This window comes from Aythya marila (assembly GCF_965140915.1).
Source record: "Aythya marila genome assembly, chromosome: 1".
Taxonomy (NCBI): Eukaryota; Metazoa; Chordata; class Aves; order Anseriformes; family Anatidae; genus Aythya; species Aythya marila.
The window spans coordinates 189,843,109-189,856,024 of NC_139042.1; the positions used below are offsets into that span (position 1 = coordinate 189,843,109).

At 35.7% G+C, this 12,916-nt stretch overlaps 1 protein-coding gene across 1 annotated transcript in view; it reads right to left on the reverse strand.

Moving 5' to 3' along the window:
* The window catches only part of TAFA5 (TAFA chemokine like family member 5), a gene marked incomplete at both ends in the record, with an annotated part of 362,745 nt that overhangs the window by 300,511 nt on the left and 49,318 nt on the right, over positions 1-12,916 (reverse strand). The gene's annotated exons all lie outside the window — the stretch shown is intronic.

Genomic DNA, 12,916 nt, shown 5'->3' on the forward strand with positions numbered 1-12,916 from the left:
ATTGCTTTCTCTGTTTACAATTATTGAAAAAAAAAAAAAAAGTAATCAAGCACTAAAATTGCAAAGGGAGTAATCAAATACATTTAGGGCTATTTGTCTAGGCTACCAAGATAATTGTGGGTTTTGTTCAGGAAAAGTAAATACAAAATCAAAAAATCAAGGCCATGTTATAAAAATAAAGGACAAACTCTATTTAAGGTAAATTTTATTTATTTTGGAAGAATATGTATATACAATAGGATGGTAATAGAACATTCTAGTCCCTATCTTTCAAGTATTTCATTTATATCTCTAAATCTCACCCCCTAATAATATCAATGCTTCCACTTTCCAATAAAAAAAAAAAATGAGAAAGAGAAGTGACTTATTGATCTTTCAGCAGGTCACAAGCAAAGCTGGGACAAGAATTTTCCAACTAAAGAATGTTCTTTTCTGGGAGACTTTGACAAGGATGATTTCCACTGATTTATTTATCTTACACACATATGTACATACATTTATATATATTAATTTACTTATTTGGTTAGACCAATGCAGAATGCCTGAAAAATCTTTTACATTTTTTTCAGTTGCCCGGAGAATCCATTTACTAATTAATCTTCTCTGACTCAGTTAAACAAGATCTCAGTTAAATAAGATTTCAGTTAGATAAGATATATATATAAGATTATACAGATTATAGTTATATAAGATTTATATAGAGCCAATATTTACATGAACAGTTGTAAAAATATTTAAAACAGGAAGAGGAAAGAGGAAAAAATGGGGGGTTAGTGTCACAGGGTTCTCAAGACCAAAATGAGACAAATGAATTCAAGATTAGTAAGATAATATTTCAAACAGATGTGGAAACAGAACTTAATATCAAACTCAATGAATCTGAGACATAAATGTGTCTGCAGGTAAAATATATTGGGAATTATTTTGTAACACTTTCAGTCTCAAAAGAATGAGGAAAACAAATTTAGGGAAAAACAAACAAACAAACAAACAAAAAAAGTTCTTAATGCCAGGTGATCGTTATTTACAGTAAATATAATTTATTAATTTTTCTACATTCACTAGTTTACCTAGTCATTTTAACTCTCTGGAATCATCAAAATTTGACTGGAATGATACAAATGATTACAAAAACCAGGGAGAACAGCCAAGTTTATGTCAGCAAAAATGCATCCCCAGTAACGGTCTGTAGACATTTAATTATTTTGAAAGACAAACCATAAATAAAAAGTTAATAACAATGTTTATGAGATATCCTAATAACTGTTCAACATTAAAAAAAAAATAAGACAATCTGGTCTCTTAAAATTATGAACATGAACTGCACAATTTATGAATAGTATACAACGATTCTGATTTTTATTAGAAAAATATTTTGGGTTACATTTCCACTCAGTTTTTAGTATTTTACTCAGTTAAAAACCCTACATTATTAAAAACCCCCAAAGATTTAGAGCTTCCGTCATGTCCAGAATTATTTTTATTTATATTTTATTACTTTTATTTTACTATATTACTTACTGTTTGTGATGCTGTACATGTTCCATCTTCTTAGCATATTTCCCTTAAGAAATAATTCTACAAATATTTATTAACGCATGTATTATTTCTTCTAGTAATAGTATCATTTAAGACAATAAAATAATTAACAAGCACTAGGCCAATTGCAAAGTTCACAAAAGTAAGAACTCTCTAGTAATAGGAAGGATGGGCAGGGCTTAAATGGTTGTGGTTAATGGGGCCACACCTGTCTGGCGGATGATCACTAGTGGGGTCCCTCAAGGCTCCATTTTAGGGCCAGTCTCTTCAATGTCTTTATAAATGATTTGGATGTAGGACTAGAAGGTGTTCTGAGCAAATTTGCAAATGACACCAAACTTGGAGGAGTTGTGAACTCTGATGAGGGTGGAAAGACCAATCACCAGCCATATGAAGTTTAACAAAGGCAAGTGCCAGGTTCTGCACCTGGGATGGGACAGCCCTGGCTATACGTACAGCCTGGGTGATGAGATGCTGGAGAGCAGCCCCGCAGAGAGGGATCTGGGGGTTGTGGTTGACAACAAGTTGAATATGAGCCAGCAGTGTGCTCTGGCAGGCCAACAGTATCCTGGGATGCATCAAGCACAACATTGCTAGTTGGTTGAGGGAGGCAATTGTCCCGCTCTACTCTGTGCTGGTCTGGCCTCACCTCAAATACTGTGTGCAGTTCTGGACACCATAGTACAAGAAGGACATTCAACAGTTGGAGAGTGTCCAGAGGAGGGCGATGAAGATGGTGAAGAGCCTAGAGTGGAAGATGTATGAGGAGCAGCTGCGGGCACTGGGCCTGTTCAGCCTGGAGAAGAGGCTGAGAGGGGACCTCATTGCAGTCTACAACTTCCTTGCGAGGGGGTGTGGAGAGGCAGGTGACCCATTCTTTGTAAACACCAGTGACAGGACCTGCGGGAATGGTGTTAAGCTGAGGCAGGGGAAGTTTAGGCTGGACATCAGGAAGAGGTTTTTCACCGAGAGGGTGGTAGCACACTGGAACAGGCTCCCCAGGGACGTAGTTACTGCACCAAGCCTGTCTGAATTTAAAAAGTGATTGGACTGTGCACTTAGTCATATGGTCTAAGCTTTTGGGCAGACCTGTGCGGTGCCAGGAGTTGGACTTGATGATCCTTATGGGTCCCTTCCAACCCGGGATATTCTATGATTCTATGAATACCAGGGTGGAATCACTTGTATAAGGAATACTGTTGTGGATATGTTGCAGGGTTAAGAATAGTGACAGCACATGAAATACCAAAAGACTAAATATATTACTATTGTCTTTCATGTCAGTTAATTGTATGAAGTCACAGACTTTTTAGACTTTGTAGCTACCTGTAACTTCAGTTAACCCAGTTAACTGAAGGAAGAGTTTGAAATGGATTCATGAATATTGTAAAACTTATGAAGTCTTTCATGTCCCTGATTATTTCTCTTTTTCAGTCAGTTTTAATAATAATAAATCTGTACAGTCTAGATGATGATTGATGGACACAAAGCTGCATGTACTTCGCTTGTTGTTTTGAAAGGCGCAAGGAATGGATATTACGGAAGCGAACAAGGCCTAAACAAATGTCTTCTTCACTGGCCTTAAGCCCTGTTTGTACTAGAGGGGAGTTTTGCTTCTCTTGCCCCAGTTTCCAGTTAGCAATGGCATTAATGACTAGATATCTCTACTTATGCACAGCCCAGCACAGAGCAGCCCTTGGAACATTGCCTTGGCCCATGTAGAGTCTCTTCTCTCCAGAGCTGTACTACAGCAGTGGTGAGCACAGCAATAACTATATTAACAAAGATTCATAGTCTTTCTTGCAATGTATAGACTTCAATCACTGTGAAGATAATGGACTATAATTTAAAAGCATTAAAACTTTAAACCTGTATTTAAATAGTAATTACACTGATTAAACTCTTGCACATTGTTTTTAATATGTCTTTTTTTCAGAGCAGCTGAATGTCTTGCCTGATTAAATACCAAACTCTGCAAAGAAACCCACTGTCTCTAGCCACAAATAACATTTTATAATTGTGGTTATTCTAATTTTGAGAAATCATGTAATCTGTTAAACTCAAAAGTTGAATAAGGCCTTTTGACTTTCAATATGCTGTAGCAAGTCATCCGCACATTAAATTTTGTGAAAACTCTGTAAAGCCACCATAAAAAATGAAAATTGCCTTTTTAAAATCACATTTGTATGGAGATGTGTCCCTGTGGCTTCCTCATATCAGCTGCCAATGACAGAATGTACACCAGAGGTAAATGGAACCGTGCTGCCCATCTGCGTGTTTTAAACACTATTGTGTGCCAGCAGCTAAGAAGTATCCATAGAAATACACACATAGATGTACATAACATCAAGCTGCCTCATCTTGAAAAATACAGTTTGAAAAGTAAAACCACAGTAGAAGTCCACAACTGTCATTTAAGTTAACAATGCGTCAACTGCAGCACCATTTACAACTCTGGGACAGAAAGTGTTACTATTGCATTGCCTCAGAAGCCCTGCCAAGATGAACATGTGTTGTCAGGGCAGACTTCAGTGGAGAACAGAGCTTGACAAGCAGGCACTGATTCCACCTTCTTGGTGGGAATCACTTGCCAATAATGTGGTATCAGTCAAAAGAATTTCTGAATTATATGCATTAATTGATAAATGCCTAAAAAAAGACATTTGTGCTCTTATCTTTTATTCCTGCATTCTAGCTTCAAGGGATAGCCCTTCTTTTTCACAGAGTACATTAACACACTTGGAAATAGAGCCCTGATTAATATAGATTTGGACTGAGTTTAGAGTAATGGAAGAAGACTTTGATTGTATTCTGCTATAGTAGTGTTCTAATTCTATCTGTAACACGGATAGGTCTGGAATATTTGCAATTATAAAGCTGAAAATACTGGGGAAAGAAAAAAAGAAACTACATTTTTATTTGGTTATTTTTGGTACTTAATCTATACTTCTTTATACATTTATTTTTCTTCCATGCCAAGTGTAGTTGGCATGTACCCCTAAAAGTACATTTCCAAAAAAGCAATATAGGCAAGCTCTAAATTAGTTCATTACCCGTTGGCCTACTTCCACCAGTTTTCCACATGAGATCTTTCATTATGCATTGTTTAGAACAAATATTTTAAAGTGAAATACACTTCTGTATTCCATACACAGAATTACTCTTATCTCTGAATTTAAAGCCATCTTTCCCAAGACACAAAACATCCTTAGCAAGTCATACTTAATTCCTTAATGTAACCAGACAAGCCCAGCAAGTGATGACGGTCTGATGTCTAAATTTCTCCCCTTCACAACTTCAGATTCACTGCTTTCTCCTAGAAGCTGTTTTACCCTCTTTCAATCTAATTTGCTAATAATGTCCACAGAAATCTTAAAACCATTCAGAAAAATGATTTGTCAATAACTATAGTACTGCTCTTATTGTCTTGTTGGACCATTCAGAATTGTTTTTTCTTCAGAGAAGCTGTCTGATTGTCTTCATTAAATATGTTGTTTCAGCTGTACTCAGATTAATCCTCCTTCCAAGGATTACAAAATCCATTTTAAGATGAGGGTACTACACAGAATATAGGGTACAAAATTTGTGTTTCCATGTCCTGTCAAACACCTAAATATCTAAATGCAATAGATAACATGTCTTAATACTGAAATACTCTTGTATGCAGGTTGTAGGGCAGCTTTGTACCAGTATCCTTTACTTTAGTGACAGTAAGTCAGTAGCAGAAGTTGGTGCTGAACACACCAGGACAGTGCTTGTAAGGACCATTACCTTTCCAGCCCACACCCAACTTGCTGGCTTTACCAGTGGTGCTGTGAAGGGGCAGCCTTCAGATCAGCTGCAAGCACGCTGAGTGCATCTGCCTGCTCTTCTGCCTGTTCTGGCTTGCACCTTTGCTCCTGGATGTCTCTTAAGTCAGCAGCCTGCTTAGAAGACCTTAAGAAAATGACCTTAAGGGTCAATTGACCTTGTGAAGTAAGATTTCGCACCTAAATTGTGACTTCCATAACCTTCCATAACTGGCATGTTAAAGATTGTTTTGCCAAAACAGGTGCTACAAAAGGATATTCTTTGATTCTATGGCATTTTATTATTTCTCTGGGAAGTAAATTTTGTCTTTCATAGCCTGTCTTCACTGAAAAAAAGTTTTCTACGTCTTTGACCCCATGTTTATAAATAGTGACAAAAATTACACAGCTTTGTCTCTATCAAAAAAAAAAAAAAAAAAAAGTAAATACTGTTATACGTCTGTTATTAATTACACTCCAACAAAAGTCTACTTTCTAATGATGAAGAACAAGCCAGACTTTTACCATTCTATCCAAATAGTCAAGTAGAATACTAAATATGAAGGGTGTCTGGGATGAAGGATACTGCACTAGTGCATAGTAAGAATACCAATTGGGTCAACATTCACATTAAGCTAGTATTTACCAGAATATCATTTTATCATTTTAGAATCATATCAGTAACTTGACATCCAAACCTCCATGTCATAGTGCTAACATTTCACACCACTTAACAAATAATAATAATAAAAAATTATTGTTAGCAAAATACCTGTTTTTTTTTGTTGTTGTTTTGTTTTTGTTTTTGTTTTTTGTTTTGTGTTTTTTTTTTTTTTTTCTTTTTCTTCTTCTCCAGAACAGAAAGTTCATAAGGGAATTATTTTAAAACAGTTACAGAAGAATAATTTATTCTGGTCCATTTCTCTTCTACAGGCAATACCTTGTTCTAATGTAATTCTAGTGATTTCAGAAGAATTACTTTCAATTTTCCCCAAGTGGAAGATGAAACTCAAGTTCATTGTGTTCTGACCACCTTCATACATTACACCTACGAAACAGTATTTATTCAGTTACTAATCATTGTTGTCTCTAGACTTGGAGGTTCCATTCATCAAACTGCAATCATCCAGTAGGGAAAATTTCAAAACATCTCAAGGTCTAAGGTCAAGACATGACTTTTTTCCTTTATAACCTTTGGTATTTTTTTCCTAAATATTAAATAATCTCTGCACAGAATATATATGTTCTACATTCTTCAGTGTCAATTTGGAACATAAATGTGATCATCCCTCTTATTTAAAGGAAAAATAGGACAAGGAATGGATGAATGTCGTTTCACAGAAGTGTAATTTTTAATGGAAGCAAAAGAAACCATATTTGCTTCAAGAAGCTATTTTTTCATATAAATTAGTAGGACACAGATTGTCGATCATTGCCTGCATCCATCTTGAAGATTTCCTCGAAATGTCTGATGTTACACCTATCAGATTCCAAAATCAACCAGATTACATGATGGAGGGCTCAGAAGGTATGGCATATAAGAAATGCATTTCCCTCTAAGGAAAGTAGATCAGCTAAATTAGAAGCAATGGCTTTGTTGTCACCATATAAATTGTATCAAATCTGAAATGCTTCAGTTGATTTAAACAGATTAATGTGTCTCCATGAAAACCTTTACTCTAAAACTCCATTTGACATATCTTGTCAAATATTAAGATATATCTTATCATCTTAGCTATTTATAATTAATAGTTATTTACATACAATATAAACGATGACAAGCACTAAGTTTTACTCCCAATAAAAATGTTTTGCTCCCTTTAAAAACTACTGAAGTGGCATTTAAAAGTGTCCCATACACAAACCCTGTTAGCTGCCACTTAAACAACTTTTGTCTTACAATTACCTTAACTACATCGGAACTAGTCTTAGGATGTGCAAAGCTTTTGGTGCAACTCCTTGTATCTACTTATTACAGTGAAACATACAACCATTCACATGACAAATATGAAAAAAAAATAGCTTTCTCCATTTAAATGTTTAAAACTTAACATGGGTCAGTGCTCCCTATTGATTTCAGTTAGAAGTACCCCTGTTTATATCAACTAAATGAGGACAGAAACAAGCCCAATCAATAGCTACTAATCTTAAATATCTCTGTAAGTAGTGATACTTTAAAGCAAGATACTGCCAAGACTTTGCATGTGTGTGTTTGTGTGCACATTTAACTGCAACAAATGAATTTGGGACTTTGACCTTGCTGTGTGAAATCTCAAAGAAATATCTAAAACATATTTCATCAAGTTTCACTCCTCATAATTATATACATGTATATTAAAAATGAAGATGGAAAATATAGTAAGTGATCATTCAGCTAATGCTTTAAACAATACAGCAGATTCACAAAGCAGATAAAATCACATTGCAGAGGTAATCTGAATTCTTACATCTTCTAATTTCTGAGTACTTGACATTGAGACAGCATAACATTTATGTAATATGTTTTTAGCTTATTTCTTACAGGTACAAAATGTAGACCATTGCTTTGAATGTCTGTCTTTCCAGCTGGCACTCCTTAATTTTTGAATCTTTTGGACAATTTCTATCTGAAAAACATAATCCATCACTTTCCTAGAAGTTTCATAAAAAAATGAGAGATCCAGTGATAATTAAGCTTGTATCACACAGTTTGACAGCAACCAGCTGGCCAGATGTGTATATTGGCCAGCTGATCAATATATGAATAGCTCTACAAGAGCCACAGTATGTGCTGGCTCTTGCCTAGAGGCTTTTCCATATGGAGAGAGCTGTGGTAGTTCCAGAAGTAAGGAGGGCAAGATTAGGGATAAAGAATACAATCACTGGGAAACCAAGTATCATTAGCTCTGCTTCTCATGGAACAAACCGTGTGCCATGTGCTTCTTAACAGTTGTCAGAAACAAAATCCTAAAGCATTTGCAAAACAGTAAACAGGTATTTAAAATCTTTTTATATTTACATATTAAGCACATACAATCCACAGGGGAAAAATATTGCCATTCTAATACCATTGAAATAGAAGGTTTTGAACACAAGGGAAATAAAACTTTGCTTTGTCTTCATGCAGGGGCAATCTGGAGTGCCTGCACGTGTCTGTATCACCTGCTCAAGGCATTCAGAGTCTGGTGGTAATGTATTCAGTTCTGTACACACATATGATTTCTCCCCTTGTCTTTCAGAGGGGAGTGTAGCAAGCTTCGTACAGCCCTAAGGCAACAACAGTGACTACAAAGTGAGAACAAATGACACTTTATCTCTCCCCATTTTTATTTATTTATTTTTTTTTTTTTTGTGAGTTCGAAGGAGATTGATTAGTTCACTGTGATTTCCTCTGGATATGATAGCGGTAAGAAGTTGGTTAATTTATTTATTAGGAAAGGCAGATATTGTGTGTTTGCATTTTCAAATTCTTTTAAATGAGACCTGAAGCTGCTCAGGTCCATGATAATTATTCAGTACCTGAAATTAAACATCCAAAATTGGAGGCACTCAAAAGAAACCAACACTTTTGCTTAAGGTTACTCAAGCAGATTTGCAAAGTGAAGAACATAAAATTGACCTCTGTGCTCCGATCTTGTTCTCATATCACCTAATTTAAAACTTTACTTATCTAATTGTTGACATAAAGTATCATTGAAGCCTGATTATCATTTAATCAGGCTGATTACATAAAAATTATGCTGGCCTCAGAAATTCAAGGTGATCTAGGTATTATACAATTTACGCAGAGCAGTAATTGCAGTTGCATGCATTTTCTGCAGTGAAGATGAGACAAATAGGTTTCTTAATTGTTAAACATAAAACAATCTGCTTCATATTTTCATGAATGGCAAAGATAAATCATGAAGACAACTAGAAATAAGAAAACCTGTTGTCATGGAAACATAACGGTTAAAAATTTCTCATGCTCTCTCAAAACATCAAATTTTGATAACTAGGTTGGATTCCCTGCTCCTCATAGTGCACTATTTGGCGAAACAAGTGCTGGCATGAATCTTTGACAACACATCATCCTCAGTGGTTGAGCAAAGCCGTATGTCTACAGTGCACTGCAGTACAAGAGCAGAAGTTTCTCAAATTCCTTGGACAGCATAGTGGGGAAAAAACATCAACATTATGATGTAAAACTCAGATTTTGGACATTCTGTCATTTTTTGACAAAGGTATCACTTGGGTTTTACAGAAGCTTATCTAGCCTTACAGTGCTCAAACACAAGTTAAATTAATCTCCTTATTTACATATAGAATAATGACCATTTAAAACACTTTTACTCTAAAGTTCCCAGATGCCACTTAGGAATCTTTTATGTTATCACAACTGATTTTCATTTTCAATGTGATTGTGAGCATATTAGCACAAGCCAAGCTGCTGTATTTAAAACTGGGGGAGAAGACTTCAAGTATACTCCAAAACTGTGAGGTCTGTTTGCTATATAGTAGATCTTCCTGTGAGAAGCATAAGTGTAGATAGAAACATTTCTCATCTCTATCTTTCCCCAAGGCTAGTTTCATGAACAGTACTATGATACTGTAATTGAACAGTAGAAAAATAAATGATACTATCTGAATCCCTAACAGAGGAGCTGCAACCAATCATTGTCTTTAGAAGAGATGGAAAAAAAACTGCTGCACTTAAATGTGAATGACACTAGAACTATACTTTTCTCTCCAACCCAAGGTCCGTACTCTTACACTTAAGAGTAATGACAAGAGAAGTCAATGGACAAACTGCTTATTAATTCTCATCCTAATTTGTAATCGCATCAGAAAGCTAGCTCAGAAAACATATCTTCATATTTCCTTAGTATTTTATTCTCTTCTTCAAATGTGCATGTAACTCAATCAATAGAAGTAATATATGCATCATATTAATAAAAGAAAATAGACTCTTCAGTAATTTCAACAGATGTTTTACTCCAGGAAGGGAGAATCATTTTTGCTAGCTTGGCTGCTTAACATTTAAATGTAATGTTCCTGAAATGTATTTGTCTTTATGAAGAAATAAAATACCAGTATAGCTACATAAAATTGTACTAAACAACACAAGAATAAGATTAAAATGACTGTCAAAATATTTCATTTTTAATGTTTATCCTACTTAGCCATCTAACTCAACTCTTTAGAAAAGAGTTTAGAACTGAAAAATAACGATCTAGGATGGAATTTATCATCCATACTTAGATGGACAGATTGAAGCATTTTGTTTTTTCTCAGAAGAAAGCACATTTGATTTTAGACGTTTAGTTGGGTGAACCATCAGCTTAAGCTATGACCTGTAATATAATTAAAGAACACTGCAAAAGAATAAAAATTACCTAACACAGCTGCATGGATAAAATATAGTTTGACAAACAGGAAGTTCAGCTGATACTTGCATTATCCACTATTTCACAGTTTTCTAGGGATAAATGGTTAAATCATAGTGAACACTGCACTGAACACATGCATGCCTGGATAAAAAAAAAAAAAAATCAAAATTGATAAAATTTAAGACAAACCAAATGTCATTATGCTTTAAAAGTCTAGATGCCAAAAAGGATAGTCTTGGTATGAAATAGAAGACAACTCACCAATAACTTGTTTTTTGTCAAAACTTATACATCACTAAGTAACCAAAGGAAGGCCAAGGTTTACTATTAGCAGATAAATACAGAACTTTACTGAAATATGTGATGTTGCATTCATCTTTCTATACCAGTAATGGATTTGGCTCACACACAGTTAGCACTGTTGTTAGATATGAATATGAAAACTAATTTAAAAAAAAATTTTTGGGAAGGGAAAGCATTAAGCAGCTCAATTTATGTTCCAACAGAAAAAAAACAGGGAAACAGGTTGGAGCAGGTTTTATAAAACACACCTTGTAGCTGAAGAGACTCCTCCATTACAAGGCTTTTTGAAAAGAATGCCAGTGCAGTATGGCTTTATTGAAAACTTCACTATCACCATGCTTTCTTCTTGTCACAATGACAAACAGAATTTACTCCCTTTTTAAATTGTTCTTTAGCAGCCTAACACAGCAACAATGATAACTGCTTACAAATTGGATGATTGCATGCGACTGAAAGTGGGACATATGAGTGAAAGCTTCTACTTCTCATATGTTTGCAAAACAAGCTTCAGGGTCCAAGTACAGAAAAGGTAGGGAGGTCTGAACATATGTGCTCTAGGAATATTGATAAAAAGGATATGTCACTTGAATGAATTGCAAGATAGTTTACCCCCAAGAGAAAGTAGATAAGCTCACACAACTCTGTGTCATTTAATTCTCTTGGTTGCCAGCAGGAGAACTATTACATTGCTTAAACTTTATTTTCACCAATACTCTGTAGCTTAGTTTATTCACTTTTTTCTTCATAAAAATATTTTTAAGAAGCAAAACATATTAATTGGCAACAAGGAAACAAACAATTCTTTGGGGGGGGGGGGGGGGGGACAGAGAGTGAGCAAGAGACAAGGGAAGACATTCCACCAAAATAAACAAAAACAAATACAACAAAAAGGACTGTTCTTTAAATTTTGGCATTCCAAGATATGGCCTAATACAAAATTGATCACAAGCAATCTCGTTCCAGAATCTTAATAGTGTTCTGTAAAATAAAATTTTATATATATATATATATAAAGTAAATAAACCTGCCTAAATTATTTAGATTAGCTTAGAATCATAGAATCACGGAATATACTGAGTTGGAAAGGACCCACAATGATCATCAAGTCCAACTTCTGGGTCCCCAAAGGACCACCCAAAAAATCGGACCATGTGTTTCAGAGCATTGTCCAAATGCTCTTGAACTCCAGCAAGCACAGTGCTGTGCCCACTGCCCTGTGGAGCCTGTCCCAGTGATAGACCACCCTCTGGATGCAGAATCTTTTCCTAACACCCAGCCTGACCCTCCCCTGTCCCAGCTCCATGCCATTCCCTTGGGTCCTGTCGCTGTCCCTGGAGAGCAGAGCTCAGCGCCTGCCCCACCACTCACCTTGTAAGGGAGCTGCAGGCCACCATGAGGCCTCCCCTCAGCCTCCTCTGCTCTGGGCTGAACAGTCCCAGGTGCCTTGGTCTTCTCTCATAGGAGAGATGCTCCAGTCCATCATCTTCATTTGTAGCCCTGGACTCTGTCCAGTACGTCCATGTCCCTCTTGTACTGGGGAGCCCAGCACTGGACGTAATATGCTGTATGTAACCTCACCATAGAGGGGATGGATCAACTCCTCAACCTGGTGGGACAACATTTCAGAAAATCTCCATAGAGAATCTTCAGCACTACATACACGATCTTACTGACAAAAGCATCCAGTACCTGACTTCTGCCTCTTAACTTCCTAGAAACAGAAAAAAGTTCAAGGTAAGAACTTTCTCATCTGGTAAGATTGTACTTGAATTGTAATTATAGTTGCTATTATTAATCTTAAGATTTATTTATTTTTTTTTTAAACAGCAATTAAATTACAAGCAAAGCTAAAAGATAGGTTAACATAGGTTAACATAGGTACATAGTCACACAGAAATCTTTAGAATGTATACCAAAATGCAAAAGAAAACTATGTAA